This window comes from Dipteris shenzhenensis, chromosome 10 (assembly GCF_047967505.1).
Source record: "Dipteris shenzhenensis isolate YYH24624 ecotype China chromosome 10, Dip_SZ_1.0, whole genome shotgun sequence".
NCBI lineage: Eukaryota > Viridiplantae > Streptophyta > Polypodiopsida > Gleicheniales > Dipteridaceae > Dipteris > Dipteris shenzhenensis.
This window is the reverse complement of record NC_141605.1, coordinates 48,229,034-48,248,941: the sequence shown is the minus strand read 5'-3', so window position 1 is coordinate 48,248,941 and position 19,908 is coordinate 48,229,034. Positions and strand designations below refer to the sequence as shown.

At 41.6% G+C, this 19,908-nt stretch overlaps 1 pseudogene across 1 annotated transcript; it reads right to left on the bottom strand.

Annotated features, from left to right (window-relative positions):
• Window positions 1–3,462: 3,462 nt before the first annotated feature.
• On the bottom strand, window positions 3,463–8,657 carry LOC147897919 (pentatricopeptide repeat-containing protein At4g39530-like; annotated as a pseudogene). The gene is made up of 2 exons (XR_015541635.1): window positions 8,288–8,657; window positions 3,463–8,204 (listed from the first exon to the last, which is right to left on the bottom strand). The product of XR_015541635.1 is annotated as a pentatricopeptide repeat-containing protein At4g39530-like (transcript).
• Between the last annotated feature and the right edge of the window lie 11,251 nt (window positions 8,658–19,908).

Below are 19,908 nucleotides of genomic sequence, written 5' to 3'. Positions count from 1 at the left end.
AGCAAACTTTCTTTTGGGGCCTTGCTTGGAGAAATAATTGACAAAGGTGTCGATGCAAGGCTAGGTGGGGAAGCTGATTTTCCCATGAAAGAACATGCAGACCTAGGAGGAGATGGGCCTAATATTTTGCAACAAATAAAAAAATGTGTAAGCACATAAAAAATATCAACAAAGAAAAAGTGCTCTCAATTTTAGTATCTATATATGCTATTACGTTTTCCAAAGCTACCATATGCATATGCAAGAGAATAATACATAGCTTTAGAATTCCAAAAGTCTACTATGTGAAAACTCCAAAGTGTGTGCAACTCGCTATTTTAGTACGCCAAAGTCTCTCCAATTGGAAAAACAAATGTCTACTAAAGTCTAAATAGGCTAACATACTATTGACAAAACTTGATGGACTATGGCAGAGCGACAACGCACTACGCAGAACTTTTACACAGATACGTACTGAAATGCTTGTGTCTCTAGGACATATTGGCACTGTACGTACTTACGTAAGATAAGTCATGTTCATGAGTACGAAGAACAAAGAAACAAAGGTGAAGAAGACGTTGTCTATATAGTAAAATCCTTCTGTGAGTGTGGAAGTTTTAATCACGTTGTGCCGTAGACAATTGCGATGGCACAGCATCGAAGTACAGACAAAGAAAGGAAAAGAAAGCAAGAGCGGAAGGGGGGAGAAGAGACGATGTCATCATGCTATTGCGTAGTCACGTTGTGCCGTAGACAATTGCGATGGCATAGCACCGAAGTACAGACAAAGAAAGGAAAAGAAAGCACGGGGCAGAAGAGACGCTATCATCACGCTATGGCGTAGTCAATTGCGATGGCACAGCACCGAAGTACAGACAAAGAAAGAAAAAGAAAAGCAGGAGCGGAAGGGGGGAGAAGACTTTGCAAGAATTTCGGAGGTCAAGAGCAGCGTTAACTCCTGCATTAGCCACACCATTTGCACATGTAATCACGGGACTTTCATACTCAGAGGGGACTGAAACTGGCGTCTAATCACTCACAGGACAGTGGAACTAAACCTTTAATCACTTCAACACTTATTTACAGCTCACAAAGCATATATCACAACCATTAACCATTGCATGATCACCATTTGGCATTTACCCTTGGCATTTACCCATTTGTTCACAAACAAAACCACTGAAAAAGGGATGGAGGCTAGAATGCCCCTGCTCAACAAACATAGACAAGTGCACCCGATTGGACCCAAACACCGTGGTGCCCCTTTCGGTATTTCTTTATATTTCACAATGAAATGATTACAAGTTGCATCTGGGAAACCTTCCCTGCAACTGAGCACGCAGCCCCAATTCACTGAGGCTTCGCAAGGCTATCAAGCATAGAACACCATCACATAAGTGCACTTAACCCATAGGCTCAATCCAAAGGCATTCTCTTTTTCGAGTGCAATTCCATTGGCTGTCCAGATGCAATCACACTGCACCCCAGCTACACTCTCTTTGAGTGGTTTCCAGATGGCATTCACAAAGCTTTTCAAAGCTCCAAAATAAAATCAGCAAAGTACCCAACCAAAGAATGACTCATGTAGCCTGCCTGGGAACCTGTGAACCAAGAAAGAGGCGGCACACGGCGCCAACCAATAGCTTATGGCAAAAAGAAATTGCAAGTATTGCTCCACTACATTAATTGTTGCTGTAATTCCCCTATGTCCTACATATGGAGGAGCATGACTTTCCATTATGACTTTTTATCGCATCTGATCAGTGACACAAAGTTGTCTATGCATCAAAATGAAACCCTCTTTCAACATATAGTGATCATGCCTTTGACCATCAGAAAGTTGATCATAAATAGTTGAAAAATCAGCATCATTAACATACTGATCTTTCATCACATCTAACACATTGTTGTAAGCAATGCTCACTGCTGAAACACTGGGTTTCTTGGAGACTGCTTCAGGTTGTGGTTTCCTAGAAAGTGCATCAGCCACGACATTTTTGTTACCTGGCACATGTACAATTTGAAAATGAAACATTGAGAGGAAGTTAGCCCATCTCATATGCTTTTCAGATAATTTTCTCTGCATGAGAAAATATCTAAGTGACTGATGATCTATCTGCACATAAAAATCAGCTCCAAGAAGGTAATGTTTCCATGTGGTCAAAGCATGTATCACTGCTAACGTTTCTTTCTCGTATGTCTGCAAGTACAATTCAGCATCTTTGAGAACTTTACTCTCATATGCAACCACTCTGCCATCCTGCATCAAAGTGTCTCCTATGATGTTCCCACATGCATCACAAGTTACAGCAAAGGGTTTTGCAAGATCTGGCAAGATAATAACGGGTTCAAACACAACTTTTGCTTTAGCTCTTCAAAAGCTGCATTTTCCTTTGGTCCCCACCGAAACGGTACAGCTTTCTTCTGTAAAGCATGCAAGGGAGAAGCAATTTCTATAAAGTACTTTATAAACCTCCGATAGTATGAGCAGAACGCAAGGAAGCTTCTGACTTCATGCAAATTTTTCAAAATAGGCCAACTCCTTATGGCCTCAACTTTTGCAGGATCCATCTTGACTCCATCCTTTGACATTATATGACCGAGAAAATGAATCTCATGCATAACGAACTCACTCTTCTTGGTATTTATTAACAGCTTGTGTCTTTTCAACTCTTGAAACACAATAGTGAGGTGTTTCCTATGCTCCTGCTCATTTTTAGAGAACACAATGATGTCATCGAAGAAAGTGCCCACAAACTTTCTGTGTGCTCTAAAAATTATGTCTATCATTCTATTGAAAGTGGCAGGTGCATTAGTCAAACCAAAAGGCATGACAAGGAACTCATATAAGCCAAATGAAGTGCGAAAGACAATCTTGTAGACATCTTCAAGCCGTATCCTTATATGATGGCATCCACTTTTAAGGTCAATAAGACTGAACATTGAGGAACCTTCCAACCGATCCAATATATCATCAATGCGTGAAATTGGAAAACGGTTCTTAATTGTGACTTTATTTAAAGCCCTATAATCAATACACATTCTCCAACTACCATCCTTCTTTTGCACAAGCAACACAGGGGAACAGTAAGGAGAATTACTTGGCTGTATTAATCCCTTTTCCAAGAGTTCCTTCACTTGTGACATTATCTCTTCTTATTGTGCCTTACTGACACGATAGGGAGGTATATTAGGCAGTGAGCTTCTTGGAATTATATCAATTTGATGATCCTCGGGTCTCTTGGGAGGTAATTCTTAAGAAAGTGCATCTGAGAAACAATCCTGCAAATCTAAAATAAAAGCAGCCCTTTCACTATCTAAAGCAGAAAGAGTAGAGCCTTCCTGAACTCGTTAGCTGTCCTCTTTGACAAAAATCAAGTACGCTGAAATATGACGCTTTATTACATTGGAAATACAAGAAGCTGAAACTACAGGGATGGACTCCCCTTTCAACTTTACATCAAGTATATGATTTTTGCCTCTATGAGTTAAAGAAATCTTCTTGTTTCTCATCTGCACGTCAGCCCCCACCCTGTACATCCAAGGCATCCCAACAAGCAAAGCATCACACTCTGGCAAAGGCATAATGTAGAAGTCCTCTGCATCCTGATATCCCTGGATATGCATCCTCAACTTGCCAATGATAGGAGTGACAGGTGTGTTGAGTTCAGGGTTGGCCATATCACACATGACGGATGGTCCCATTTCATCAAGCTTGATGCCAAGCCTTCCTGCCATCACGACTTATGAAATTCGCCTTTGCCCCAGAATCAAAGAAAAACAAACAATTCTGATTTCTGATTTTTCCCCATGCTCTACACATCTATTCCACCAGCCATTGCCCCAATTGGCATATGACTTTGCCGGTCGTGGTTCGACAAGCGTGAGGCTGTTGCCAATCGCCAATATCCAAGACTCAAGAGATCACATCTGTCTCTGAGAGGTGGCTAGATCCTTACAATTGATAATAAATGTCTCCATCTGTCAAGAGGTGGTAAATCTCCAGCATATACAACCAATGCATTATCCTTTTCGAAACTGCTACGTCACAGACTGTATTGCAAGTCATAAAAAATTTGCGGTCTCTGAGAGGCGGTAACATCCTGACCATTGATATTGAATGTCTCCATCTGTCACTGTGTGATGAATTAGATTAATGCATTACCCTTTTCAAAAAAATTCAAAACTGTTAAGTCACGAACTGTAATTGCAAGACATCATGTATAGGGACATCTTCATATAGCTCAAATCATGATCCGACTCGTTTTCATCCTCTTAACTTGTCTTTCCATCACTCTGGTATGAATATTTCAAATAAGGCGGACACTGGTGCCAGTAGATGCACCACCATCAAACACAATTTCTTTCCTTCAGGCCATGAAAGCCGTCTTCCACCCCTCCCTCTCTGATGTTAAGTGGCTGCATCGCAGTCGTTCAAATCCAAGCATCTATGACAACATGTATGGGTGTCCCCATAAGGTGCATGCATTACGCACAGAACTCACGACAACAGCCAGCTTCTGTGCCCACACAAACCCACTTTTCTTTGCATCAAAGGCTCATTGCAATGCTTGGAACTGTAATTGTAACAGATCGTCTATAGGGACATTTTCATATAGCTCAAACCCACGATCCGACTCATTTTCATCCTCTTGACTTGTCTTTCCATCACTCTGGTATGAATATTTTGCCAGTAGATGCAGTACGATCAAACACAATTTCTTTCCTTCAGGCCATGAAAGCCGTCTTCCACCCCTCCCTCTCTGATATTAAGTGGCTGCACAGAAGTCATTCAAATCCAAGCATCTTTGACAACATGTAGGGGTTCCCCATAAGGTGCAGGCATTAGGCACAGAACTCGCAATGACAGCCAGCTTCTGTGCCCACACAAACCCACCTTTCTTTACATCAAAGGCTACTCCTGTGATACATCACAATGCTTGTATAAATCCTTTCTCTTTCACTTGATAGAACATTCCTTCAGCTTTGCATACATGTTTTTGCTTCGGAATGTCCACTGCCACCCCTTAATATGACTGCCCAATCCCACCTGCATCAACCCAACAACTCTGTTGTCCTGGCTTCGTTCATGCTTTTCCTCTCATTCTCATTGCCTCCACCTTCTTCTTGTCATCCTGCATGTTGGCATCTGCATAGATGTTCGACATCAAGACATAAGCTGCAGTATCCTTTTCATCCAATTGCAATGCATGTTCAAAGGCCTGCCTTCCAAGCTCCACATTACCCCATTTTTGACAAGCACCCAACACTGTATGCCACACCACAAGATTAGGATGAAAAGGCATCTTCTTCACCATTGATACCACCTCATCCAATTGGCCTGCACGCCCAAGGAGGTCAACCATGCAAGTGTAGTGCTCAATAGTTGGAGGGATGCCAAAGTCTTTGCTCATGGCCTCAAAATACTTCTGGGCCTGATCCACTAGACCTGTGTGACTGCAAACAGTAAGAACGCTAAGGAATGTGACCCCGTCTGGCTTCGTGCCTTCTGCTCTCATTCTCTCAAGCATATGGAAAATGAGTTCACTTTCTCCTAGCTGGGCATATCCTGCGATTAGTGCATTCCACGAGACTACATCTCCAACTGGAAGCCTATCAAAAACTTCGCATGCTTTTGCAAGCGAACCACATTTGGCATACATATCAATCAAGGTACTGCCAACAAAAAAATCAACTTCCAATCCTCTTCTGGAAATCTCAGCATGTATTTCTTGGACCTTGTCTACCGCTCCTACACTGCCACAAGCTTTCAAGCTGCAGATAAATGTGAGGGCATCCGGAGAGATGCCCTCCAGTTGTAACTGTTCGAAAAAGTTCAGTGCTTCCTTACCGAGCCCATGTTCAGCATATCCTGCAATAAGTGCGTTCCACGAGACTACATCTCGAATTGGCAGCCTGTCAAACACTTCCCGTGCTTTTGCAAGCAAGCCACATTTGGCATACATATCGACCAAAACGTTGCCCACAAACAGCTCTCTTTCCAGCCCCTTTCTGGCAATCTCAGCATGTATTTCTAGGCCCTTGTCTACAGCACCTATGGTGCCACAAGCTTTTAGGCTGCAAACAGAGGTAAGGGCATCTGGAGATATGCCTTCCAGTTGCATCTGTTTCAAACAGTTCAGTGCTTCCTCACCAAGCCCATATTCGGCATATCCTGCAATAAGTGCAGTCCAAGAGACTACATTTCGAATGGGCAACTTGTCAAACACTTTCCGTGCTTTAGCAAGCAAGCCACATTTGGCATACATATCCACCAAAGTATTGCCAACAAAAAAATCTCTTTCCAATCCCTGTCGGACAACTTCGGCATGTATTTCTAGGCCCTTGTCTCCGGCTCCTATGCTGCCACAAGATTTCAGGCTGCAGACAAGTGAGACAGCATTTGGAGAGACACCATACAATTGCATCTGCTTAAAACAGTTCAGCGCTTCCTCACCAAGCCCATGTTCAGAGTATCCTGCAATCAGTGCATTCCATGAAACGACATCTCGAACTGGCAGTTTGCCAAATACTTCCCATGCTTTTGCAAGTGAACCACATTTGACATACATATCGACCAAGGTGCTGCCAACAACAAGATCTAGTTCCAACCCCTTTCTAGCAATCTGAGCGTGTATATCTTGGCCCTTGTCTATGGCTCCTATGCTGCCACAAGCTTTCAAGCTGGACACAAATGTGGAGGCATTTGGAGAGACACCCTCTAGTTGCATCTGTTCATAACAATTTAGTGCTTCCTCACCAAGCCTGTGTTCGACATATCCTGCAATTAGAGAATTCCATGAGACCACATCTTGACCTGGAAGCTTGTCAAACACTTCCCGTGCTTTTGCAAGTGAGCCACACATGGCATACATATCGACCAAGGTGCTGCCAACAATAAAATCTCTTTCCAACCCCTTTCTAGCGATCTCAGCATGTATTGCTTGGCCATTTTCTACCGCTCCTATGCTGCCACAAGCTTTCAAGCTGGAGACAAATGTGACATCATTCGGAGGGATGCCCTCCCGTTGCATCTGTTTACAACAGTTCAGTGCTTCCTCACCAAGTCCATGCTCAGCATATCCTGCGATCAGTGCAGTCCATGAGACTACATCATGCATTGAAAGCTTGTCAAACACTTCCCGTGCTTTTGCAAGTGAGCTGCATTTGGCATACATATCAACCAAGGTGCTGCCAACAAAAAGATCAGTTTCCAACCCCTTTCTGGTGATCTCAGTGTGTATTTGTCTGCCCTTGTGTACAGCTCCTATGCTGCCACAAGCTTTTAAGCTGCAAACAAATGTGATAGTATTTGGAGAGATGCCCTCCAGTTGCATTTGTTCAAAACATTTCAGTGCTTCTTTACCAACACCATGTTCAGCATACCCTGCGATTAGCGCAGTCCAAGAGACTACATTTCGAACTGGCAGCTTGTCAAACAATTCTTGTGCTTTTGCAAGCAAGCCACATTTGACATACATATCGACTAAGGTGCTGCCAACAAAAAGATCTCTTTCCAAACCATTTCGGGAAATCTCAACATGTATTTCTCGACCCCTTTCCCAATTTTTCAGTCTAGCACAGGCCTTCAACAGGGCCACAAACGTATACTCGCTAGGATGTACACAATCCTCTTGCATTTTTTGATATAGGTTGAGGGCATGCTGTGAATCCCCACATTGAATGTAACCCCTGATGAGAGAATTCCAAGAATACTCATTCCGATCAACCAACCTGTTAAAAACCTGCTCAGCATCGCACATGCTTCCAGCTTCCACCAACACAGGGACAAGGTAGTTCCCAAATGATCTATGAGCTTCCAGCCCACGTTTGCACATGTAGGCATGCAAGCGCTTGGCATGCGCTAGACTTTTCTTTTTCCTGCACTTATGCAAGATGCATGTAAAGTTCTCAACCGAAGGCGGCTGGCGCATGCCTTCCAAAGAAGTGAGTGCCTCCTCTAAACTCAGCATCTCCCAGACAATCTTTTCTTGCAGTGCTTGTCCTCTAGATGCATTCACCTGTGCAAAGCCTGCATTGCCACACTCTTCCACCAAACCAGAGTCTTCCAAATATGAGCAGGCCTGATCATTGGATGCTTTGACCCTGTGCATTTCCTTGCTTCCGGGCTCCTTTTTCTCGAACACATCTTTAACCCCCCTTCTGTCCGACCTTAGAGACTCCTTGGTGACGTCATGTTTGATATCTGGAGATCTTGGGTTTCCCTGTTGAGATTCAAGATACACTCGTCAGACTAGCCAATTATCTAGTGTGCAAATCGTTCAGTTGAGAGCCACCGCACACTTACTTTTCTCTTTCGGTTGTCCCACCACTGGGTGGGATTCGTGAAGTACTGGTTCCATAGGCTGTCGGTGGGTGCAGCAGCTGAAAAAGAATCCTCGACCAGAGTGGGAGTGGCTTGCTGGAGTCTCCGAGGGGCCTGGGAAGTCGAGAGACGACGCAAAAGGGCTGCCAGAGTGAGGCATGACGAGTAAGAAGAGTGGAAAACCCCTGAGCGACGATGAAAGTGCATGTGCGATTGGCCAGTGTCCCTCACAAAACCACCCACCAGCACCTTAATATATATTGTCATGGGAAACGCCACCTTTGCGGGCACTTCATTCGGTTTGCACCTTCCGAGGATGTTTACATAGTAGCGCTGTCCTTTAACCAGGACGATGACCCAAACACTTAAGATAGTGTTGCCCAATGAGATTCACAGTATAACGAGTGAGTAGGAGTACTCTTGAGCATTGCCTTCAAATTGGCGCTCTCAAAATTGTCAAGATCATTGAATGATTAATTTGCAACACTTGTGATGAAAGCCCGTAAATAGGAAAGTCCGTATGGTCCTAGGGAGGCCTGCAGGCGGTGATCGGCGGTAGTCGGGAGCCTGTAGGTCGACCTTGGTACGTTTCCGTCCGTCAAGGGAGGTTGCGAGCAAGTTGACAGTGACAAGAGCAGGCTGATGGTGACAGGGTGACCATTCCGCTGGTAGTGACAGCAACCAGGAATCTGTTTCAGCCAGTTTTGCCTATATTCCGAACGAACGATGACCTTGACGATTTGAAAACTCTGTGTGTGTGTGTGTGTGTGTGTGTGTGTGTGTGTGAGAGAGAGAGAGAGAGAGAGATTAAACCACAATGGAAGGGGGCCAATTGGCAAGAAACTATGTGGGATACTTTTTTACAAAAGTGTAACTATAGCGCTGCCTGGAAGGCAGTGCTAATAAATGCCCCTAATAGAAATCAGGGCTAAAAGCAAACAAAAAGGGGTGGAAGTAGACCGACTCGGAGACCCTGGCCACTACACTGCCAGGATGCATTAGGTAGAGTTGGACATTCGAACCACGCCTTGTGCCATACTAGTTTTAATTATTATATCGAATGAATATAGATCTTTATACCTACAGACTTAAGTACCATGGGCACCGCCCACGGATCATGGATGGGCAAGATTGCCCGTCGATGTCCAGACCGCCTTCGCAGGTCAGGTCTGGGGGTTAGGGGAGAGTCTAGCCTCACCAAGGGCATTCTCACAATCTGCACTACAAGAGGGTCTGAGGGGTGGGGATAGGTAGCCCCCACACCTCCGTTCCAAGATGCAGACGTACGTGGTGGTCTCCAAACCGTCCGTTGAGCCGTGAAATTGGTTGCAAGGGAGAGCTAAGAAATTCAATGCTCTTGGCAGGCCATCCTTATCATTGGCTGTAGCCAGGAGCTGACTCTTCCTATGGGAATGGTGCCAAGGGTGGTATTTCCAGCCTCCAGATTATCCGTCCTACACCATGGCTATCCACGGTATGGGGACAACATCTAAACACCCTTAGTGAGGTGGCCATCCAAATAGGAAGCTCGTGTATTGCCTATTAACGTAGGCCTCAGGCAGTCAGCCTATCATAACTAGCCTTGCGTGTGTGAGGAGTTACCTTGGAGATCCATCAGCGAACCTTGTAAAAAAAACAGAGGAGTCTCTTTTGCCATCAAACACAACGCCACCCCTGTCACTTTCATGTTGCCACGTCCCTCGCAGTCATTTGGAAAAGTCCCTCATAGACTCCCGGCTACTACCGCCAATCGCCAGCCTTCCCTAGGGAGTTTCCCTCCAACTATTCTAGCATTAGAGTGGTCTAGGATCAAGTAAATAGGTTTGTATGTACAAGGGCTCAATCTCACAAGTCTTGCAAATCTCTATAAATTGCCCATTGTCATGCATTCATGACTTGGGGAGTCAAGACTGGACCAAATTTGGATGTCAACAAATTTCGAAGAGCTTTTGGATTTAAACAGAAGCAACTCTTGACAAAGATAAAGAGACCAATGTCCATACATTTGACAACAAGAAGAAAGAGGGGTTTGGGATTTCATCTTCCAGAATACATAATAGTCACAACTCACTCATTAGAAGACTTATTGAGGATCATGAGCTCAACACTCATCATCGAAATACATAATAGACACAACTCACTGTTTGGAAGATTCCCAATTTAATAGCAATCTGTCTTCTATCCATGATGCCTTTGACAATGTCAACTCCCATTCCTACATTAAGTGCAACTACTTCTTCATAGCCAAGAGTTGTCGACTTGCTTTGTAAGTCTACTATTTGCATTAAGTTCAGTCTACTGCCACTAGTATTGTTAATGACCAACAAGATTGCATTAGGTACAATCTGTTGTCCACTAGGATAGCTAATGATCACCAAACTTGTAGGACCGTCTTCGATCCACTGGGATTGCTATTGACCAAAATTTAAATGCTTTAATTTCAATGCCTTGAACATTTTCTAGTCTTAGGGGCTAGTTATTAGTCATTGTGAGGCACTATACAATAGTTGTGCAGTAATACTTGGTCATATTGAGGTTATAGGTGGTCATTCCCCCTAAAAATAGTCATTGCATGTGCAATGGTTCTTGGTTGCTTAATTATGCCTCTTTATTACTACTCATACTTATGAATATATGAATCCTTGTCTCAAAGGGGATCACTCATATGTATGTCAAAATTTAGATTGACATGTGCTTATATTTTGGTAGCATCTTCATCTCATGTTCATTGACATTGTGATATGTTTTTGCTATTGTCTTTTCATTGTCTTCAATAGTTTTGTGGTTTGTTTGTTGAGGATTTGAGCACGTGCGCACGAGAGAGAGAGAGAGAGAGAGAGAGAGAGAGAGAGAGAGAGAATTTATTAAAGTCTACGGAAGATTGATGTGTCTATGAGACTGTAAGAAACCATATACAAAACCATCTAAAAGGGTGGAGCTACTAACTAAGCATCAACACCTATACTATGCATTACATGCTTTGCAATCAATATGACCCTCCTCATCACTGCGAGCATCATATGTCATCAAAGTACAAGCAGAATTCAACTCCACATCATGAAGGACCTAGGGACTATGTCTCGACCTGTGAATGACTCCGAGAAATTCCCTGGTTTTGACTGTAAGGTACCATTAAGTTCCAAATGGTGCAATATATGGTCTTGGTATCTTGAGTCTCATAGACCCCTCCCCCCTACGTGCGAGAGGGGGTGGATACTCTATGAGGTCTGGTGAGGCGCCTCCCATCTCGTACCACCGCCCACTTCCACTCTTTGTAGGCCAAATCCCGCTACTGCATCATGGAGATAACATCGCATGCTCTGTAACCCCCATAATGGTAGCCACAAATGTGATTGCATCATCCATCGATGCAGTTGCTGCTATATGAGTGATACAACTAACTCTAATGTTGAGGGATTTACTAGCCCTTTGTTGTTGCTCCATGAAGGTGGCTGGGACTATTGCCTTTATAGGTTCATGCTACATTCATCCATTTGGATGTCTCTTCAATTACGGAGTGTATAGTAGCAATCCGTGCCTCCACTATCGGTGTACTTCTTGAAGCTATATGTAGGGTGGTGACCTAAATGTCCTTCCTGAGCCCCTGAATGAGCCATCCTGCTCCTAAGAAATGTCATGCCTGAGCCCCTGAATGAGCCCATCCTGCTCCTAACTCATGCCTGCTCTTGTATGATAGGAATCTTATCCTGAGTAGCGGGCATGGTCCTATGCGAAGTGGGTCAACTCCACCTCACGAGCTCAAATACTGTGCACCTCAATGAGGAGACACTCCCAAGCATCTGGTGGGTCAGCTCATAGGGGGCGAGGTGATACCAATCAGATGTGGGAGGATTGGTTGACTGAGGGTGAGAGAAAGGATGAAGAGTAAAGTGGGCCGATGTATGTCACCTCCAGTGATGGCGACATGAGTAGTGAATCTCGTGGTAAGTCTATGGATGCCAGAGAAGAAGTCGATAAATGATCTCCATCAGAGATGGACGAGGTGGATGCTGCTAAGGTGGGGGTCTTGTGAATAGCCGTGATGTCCTCAAAGCTTCAATTGTTTCTGGTGATTTTTCTCATCTTTCTTATGCTTCTCTTTTTCATTGTCCTTCTCTTTATCTCCTTTCCCCATGTTGAAATTCCCCCAACACATTGCCTGTGTTTTTCTAGGTGGGGCTCGAAGTTGAAGAGTAACTCATAGTGAGAATTCTATGGGACAGCCTCCCCATTGATACCCTTCAAATTAGTTCAATTGGGGGGAGGCTATTCAAAGGTGGGGTGTCCAGCAGGCCCAAGAACATCCTATGAATATGATTAAAAGGTGTCTAATGAGAGACTTGTGTTCTATCCTTCTCTTTTCTAACCAAGGTTAGAAGAGAGGCTTGAAGGTAAAGTATGCCCTAGCATATGATTGTTCTTTCTAGTTACTATAATTGTATAGCATATTGAGATGAAAACCACCATGTAGAACATGTAGATTTTCTAGAGGCTTTAGTCTTTAGAGGAATTTCTTAGAACATGAAAACCGCCATGTAGAACATGTAGATTTTCTAGAGGCTTTGGTCTTGGTGGAATTTCTTAGAGATTTTGAAGGCCCCTATGGGCTTAGGTATATTTTTCTACTTGCAATTTTTCATTTGGAATATGGTTGGTTACTACGAGCTAAGTACAATTCACATATATTAAATAGCTTTTTCATTGTCTTCACTATACATGTCAAAAGTTGTATACTTGTTTGTAGCATCGTTAGTATGATTTGACGATGTGCACCTTGGCCAAAAACCTCACTCAAAGATGGTCTCAAGAACCCAACCCAGCTGATTGAACATAAGCATAGACAAAAAAATGCAACAGTGTTAATTAAGAAAGGGAATGGAGGGAGGAAACACTCTACAAACTAGAGTTCCACTATGGGCAACAAGCTAGCTAAACACAAAAGAGTGTATAGACCAAAATGTTTCATCTACTATAGTAGAATATCAACTCCTTTATGAACCCTAAGTGAGGAACCATTGATATAGGCTCTCCAATGTGGGTAGGAAGGTCCTCCATGGCTGCCACCAACTATCTCTCCAGCCCCTGAAATCTATCAATTAGCACTATCTCTCCAGCCCCTGAAATCTATCAATTAGCATTAGGTGAAAAGCTAAAGATCCACCCTGGATCTGCGAGATCCCTCCATGGGTAATATAGAGTGATAGAGAAGATTCCTTTCATTAGAAGGAAAAAGACATATGTGATTGAAGGATTCTAGTGCAAGTCCCTCCAAATGTGTGTCTTTGGAGTCTCCTACAATTAACGGGTTGTGTCTCTTGAAAGGGCAAAGTCTACAATGTGATGTAGATGAACTCAATTGATGAAAATGCTCCTCCACCACTTCCCCAAGTCATGGAGTACATATGAACCATCACGATGGCCACATGGTGTGGCCTCCATTTCAAGGTGGTCCATTGAAGAAACTTCAGCTAGATGATTAAGCATTCTAACTTGGATTAGTTTATTATCGTTGGTCCAATGACCTGAATAGTGATCCTACCATTTCTAGACATTGTTAACGACTTAGTCTAAGATCCTATGACAATAAATCTTACAAAGCATCCACCTTGGTCACACAATCAAGTTCTCAATGAGTTTCAAGATGGTTTCTTCTTCAGGAGAGAGTATCACATGATTGAGGCCCTAGGGATAAGATTTAGTTCAGGAGGGAGCACCGTATTGCACATAAATCATTGTTTTTTAATCAAATGCTTGAATCATATTTTATCAAACCATCTCGTCAACTCAAGGGTTGTAATGTACCCCTTTGGTCTCAAAGAGAAGTGCATCGAGGTCCACATTGTCAAGATCCAAATGTGAACTACAAAATGGATGCATTTTACAACTCTTACATTGAGAAGTTGATGCTTCATAATCTAGAATTTCCATTTGGATAAAGAATGTGATAGCTTCTCCAGTTAAATAGGCAGCATGTCCCATTAGAGCTTCTATCTTTAAAAACATTAGTTGCATGGTTAATAATCATTTGGTTCAATGCTGCAAGTGATGGTTATTGTAGGATCAAATATTAAAAAAAAAAAGAAAATTCCAAGTATATTATAAAGAGGGTGGGCCAGACCCTAACTAGACCCATACAAAACTTTGGCAAAAAAGAAGGGGGGCACACTGCCCAAGGCCTACACAGAGTTGTTTTAGTGTATGAGGACTAATGACCCTAAAAGACCTAGATACAAACTAACTAGTTTGTCACATGTGGATGTTATTAAGTCATATCTTGAAGATTACTTGAAAGGGTAGCGACGAGGATCACATAGTCCCTAGAACCAAGTGTAGGCTTATGAGAGAAAACCACCATATTCCTAGTGTACCAAATTGCTAAGCCTACAACAGCACAGGTGTAATGCCAAGAAGACACTAGAGTGGAGGGAAGTCTAGTGGGATCTCCTCACATAGTGGCTTTACACTTAGATTTGGCCACCAACCTTCATTTGACATATATTATCTATCAAGCATAGCTGCTCTGAATTCACCTTCCACCCTCCTATTATTCGAAGAGCAACCACTTAGCCCAAACTTAGTTAACTCCACACAATCTACCAGCCCCCATGTCAAAACTAATTCATTCCACACATCTCTCCCCCCCAGAGACAAACTGAACTCCTTGTCATCTATCCTCACTTCTCTCAGTCATATTCCAGTCCCCCCCTAAAATCCAGTTCTTCCCTGATAGAGAATTATTCAAAGCCAACTAGCAAGCTATTATGCCTGATGTCAAATTAGGGGCATACACACTAGCCACATAGAACAAAAAATTCTCACAGCAAATTTCCGCACTAATAAACTAACCCTTTGAGTCCTTCAACACCTCTCTCACCCTTAAGGAGCTTTTTACTAATGCTACCAAACCCCCTCTCCCTCTAACAGGATAGTTGACAAAAAAAACAATCCAAACTTGCTCTAGCTTAATGAGCTCTGTCGGTAGTATAGCATGTTGCTTCCCTACATCAAACCAGCCTTTTCTCTCAATTTCTTTGTTTCTCCAACTTATTTCTGCCTGTAACAGCTTCAAGGCCTCCTTCTCATCCAAAGGGGTGAAGCCTTCCTTCAACTTCTTTGACACCATAGCTGTATACAAGGTAAAGTCTGGCTTGTTATCATTTGGCAGACACATATCTTCCTTTGCACATTCTTGGGCTATCTTTGGGCTCTCACCCCTACTTACAACACTCACCACACTTGCATGCTCTTTACCAGCCTAGGAATACTCACCCCCACTCTTCACACTCAGATCCTCCTCGAAATAACTGCCAACCATCTCCCTTGGATGCTTCCCTCTTCCCCTAATCCTCATCGACCTGCCATGACCAAAATACTCAGCCTGCATGCACTCTCAAACCCATTCTCACACTTATTAAAACTCAAATTTTATTATTGTAGGATCAAGTGTTGTAAGTGATGGTTATTGTTTCACCTAATGCTACAAGCGATGACTAGAGTATTAATTAAATGTTTAGTCAATGTTGGTTAGGAGTTGGTTGCATGACTAAGTATTATTGTAGGAAAGTAGTAGTTAGAATATTTACCAAGTGTTGCAAGGTTTGTTGATTAAATGTTGTTACGTTTAATGTTTATTCAATTTTGCAATGTTTGTTTATTGAATTTTAAAATGGGTATAATGTTTATTAAATATTGTTTCTACTATGTTGAAAATGTTTGTTAACTTCTATTATGTGATTGCATTCAAATCCATATTACTAGAAGCAAAAACAAGCACAAACATAATGGAAATGTAAAAGGTACTCTTGCCTTTTGGCAATATTCCTTGAACCCCATGTGTCCTCATAAATGGATTGTAGGGTGTAGATGATGTCATGCCAGATATTAACAAGCTTAGGAACATTCCCAACTTGTTAGACTCCCCATTAGGCTACAAGGTGCTACCCAAATGTTCGAAGCCACTGGACTACAAGGTACTACTAGGCCATGCCTTGTAAAAACACCCTTGCCTTCCAAAAATCTTCATAGGACACTATGCATCCTCCCAAATGGATCTAGGGCATAGGTGATGTCATATGCTAGATATTAACAAGCTTAGATACATCCAAACTTGTTAGCCCCCCCACCATTGGATTGCAAGGTGCTACCTAGAAATTCCAAGCCAAGATGTTGGCAACCATCCTATCTTCAATGAGATATCGTGTAACATTGGGATAAAGGGGAAGATTTTTAGATGTTTTTTTACGATGACACACTCTCCATCTATTAAATTGGCTAAGGAGGTCATTTCTATGGCAAAAGCATGTTGCCCTTCTATCAAACACATCACCATTGCTGCCATACCTCACTCCAAGTCCTCTCCATCATGGCAACAATCCTGAGATTGGAATGGCATATCCTATAAGAAGTACAAAAGTTCCACTAGTAATGGGCAATTTTCTCTAGTTCTCTTATCTCACAATAATGGCAAGTCCCATGTCTCCTTTCTCCAACTACATAAGTTTAAAAGGTGTTTGCTTCTTTTTTCGAAGTTAATGTTGAAGTCATCGAATAGCAATGTTTGGGTTTGTTGTCTTATTTGTTTACTGAGTGTATCCAAGTTTCTTATTAAAATATTAATGTTCATTCTTGCTTGCTTGTAAACATTGATCGTTGTGATTTATTTCAAATGATGTTTGGAAGATTGTTAGTAGGCATTAGGCTCCTTCTTCATGGATATAATTGACTTGTTGAAGTTTGAGTTTGTTTTTGTAATATGTTGCAATTCCTAGTCCTTCATATTTGTGTATGTAGTTGAATCCATCTAGTTGGAGGGAATCATTTTTTCTTTGTGTGTTCCTTGAAAGCATATAATTGTTGTTGTCATGATGTTATTGCTAGCTAGTATGTCTTCTTTGTGCGAGATGAAGGATAATGTGTTGAGTGATTTGATGTTTATATCTTTTAGTTTGAGTTTATAGAAGTTTCCTTGATTTAATGTCCTTGTCGAATTTTGTCAAATTCTTGTAGTACGGTTGTGTCTACTTTAATGTGCTTATTTTCAAGCTATTTTACTAAGAATGGGTTGTTGGGGTCAGGTATTCTTGAGAGTGCTGTGTTTACGAGCCCATGTGATTTTCTATTAGATGGGTCAAATGCCAGAGTTCACGCATAGTCCTTGAGACCGATGAATTGTTCGTGCAGACACAGGTTGAATAGGAAATTGTGTTCTTGTTATAGTGTTGAGTTGGTATTTCCCTACTTGCAACTCACTTTCTATTTGTAGTATTGGTGTCCAACTTTGAGGTGTGTTTTCATTGTACAATCATTTGTTGTTGTAGCATGTGCTTTGTCCAAGTCTGGTGTCTTGAAATTGTATCCATACTATTGATGGATTTCTTATAGTATCATAATCCATAAAAAGGCCATCCCATTTACAAGTCCATACAATACATCTAGGTTGCTCGAGCAGGTCTAAAAAATCATTCCTACTTTGAGGGATAGTTTTGCATGCAAACCTGCAGTACACTTTGGATCTCTTGGTATTGTTAGTGATTTACTGCATGCCTTTTGTCTTTTAATTATTGCACATGTAGTAAATGTTCTTCACTTGAAGAAGTTGGAATGTGTTCTTTTCATGTTTGTTTTTTAAGGCATTTGTATAAAAAAGATGAAGCACGAGCTCTTTTTGTTTTCGTACTCTAAGATATAGTGTGTTTAAAGTGCAAATGTCTTCTTTTGAATGTTGCCCTACTCGTAACTTGTGTAGGATGTCTAAGAATGTGCAATTATTTTGTCTCATTGGTTGGAGTAGCTCATAGTATTGAACATGGTGCTTCCAAAGTGACGTTGCCAATGTTAACATCGCATTGTTTTGTGAGAAAACCCAACTATCTTTAGTCAAGCTCACTTGGCATAAGTCTCCACAAAGTAGCACATCAACTCCTCCAAAGGGCTCCAAGTGATTGTGTTTAATCTCATGCATTCGCCTGTCTATTGTGAAGAATGTACTTTGTTCTATCAGTGATATTTTATCAATGACAAGTAGTTCCAAGCTTGAATATATTGTTGATAGTGTTTGCAATTTTTCAAGAGTTAAGCCAGTATAACTTGACACTAGCAAGGAAAAATGTAGTTTTAAGTGTATGGTGCATCCGACGTTGTAGGCGGCCTTTCCTATGTATGCTAGAAGTAAAACCCTAGGCTTCTCAACATCTAATGTGTTTGTTTGTGTATAGTGTCGAAGAAGTTATTGTACAAGAAGTGTCAAAGCAATGCTTGTACAAGAAGGAGTAGTGTGAATGTTTTTCCTATTCCAACATTACTAGATAAGAATAGAACAATTTGTGTGATGATTTGTTTCTTCTCTTCACCATAATGTCTTCAATAATTGCTCGTTGTTCATAACCCAGTTTCCTTATAATTGCTTATTGTACATCATTCAATTTCCTTAGCATTGCATGGTAATGTTCAATAATTGCTCGTTGTTCATGATTCAGTTTCCTTGGCATTGATTGGGACTCTTGGTAATCATTGTTTCATATGTCTTTCATGGTTGTAGGGGCAAAAGGTCAAACTGCTCTAGTTTATGCTATGCAATAGTGGAGCTGAATGATGTGTTACTGTCACTATTGGTTGTTCCATTTTCATTTAGAGGTAGTATTGTCTTGTTTAAGTTATCCTTATTTGTATCGATTTTTTCTTTGTTTGCAACGTACATGTCATGCCAGGTGATCCTTTCATTATCTAGCAAGCACTCAGTGTTGTTAAAGGGTAAGTATAGTAAGCATAATTCCCTATAGTAGTTTTCAGGGTCCTTCATTTTGTTGTAATTATTAAAGTGTATTATCTTTGGTTGCTTTCTTCTCTTAGTATTGTTTCCAATCTTGTTCTACTCACTCATGTACTATGCGAGGCAAAGGCCCTCCAAAGTTGATGGTCTTTTTAGGTACTTCACAATGAAATCATTGAAGAAAATGTATGCAAATTCTCTCGTGCTGCTTGTTAGTGGTACTGAGAGTGTTAGATACACTGCTTGCTGTGCGATTATGTGCTATATGTTAATATTGCATTTCCCATTTTTTGCACTCTCTCATTAGTAGGTGCCATAGATTTGATACATCGGTTTATAGCCTCTTTGGCTACTTCTGTCATTGCTTTATCGACTTTTACCATGTACGATGTGCAATATCCCGCTACTTCATGTGGATTTAATATGAATTATGTCAATGTTTGCACCCCATAGTTTGGATATGGTGGGATTGAAGTTGTTTGACATGTATATGTCTTTTGGATCCCTTCTCAAGTATATAAATGGATGTGTTTCCTCTTCTCAAGTATATAGATGGATGTGTTACATTGTTCCTTAAAGCAAAAATATATTATTCCTCTGTTATTTTAAGCATGTGTTTTATCGTTGTCATCATTGTTGAGTGGTACTAATATTCTTGTTTGTCTCATTGGTGGAAACCAAACCTACATTGCTTCTTCTTTTTTAGGCATGTTCTTCTATATCTATGGATTTGAATGTCTTTCCCTAGTATGTCTAGCAGTGCACTGTTTGTTGTTATGAATTTGTCTATAAATTTGAGAATATCGTCCATCGTTGAATTTTTGACCATGGGTGC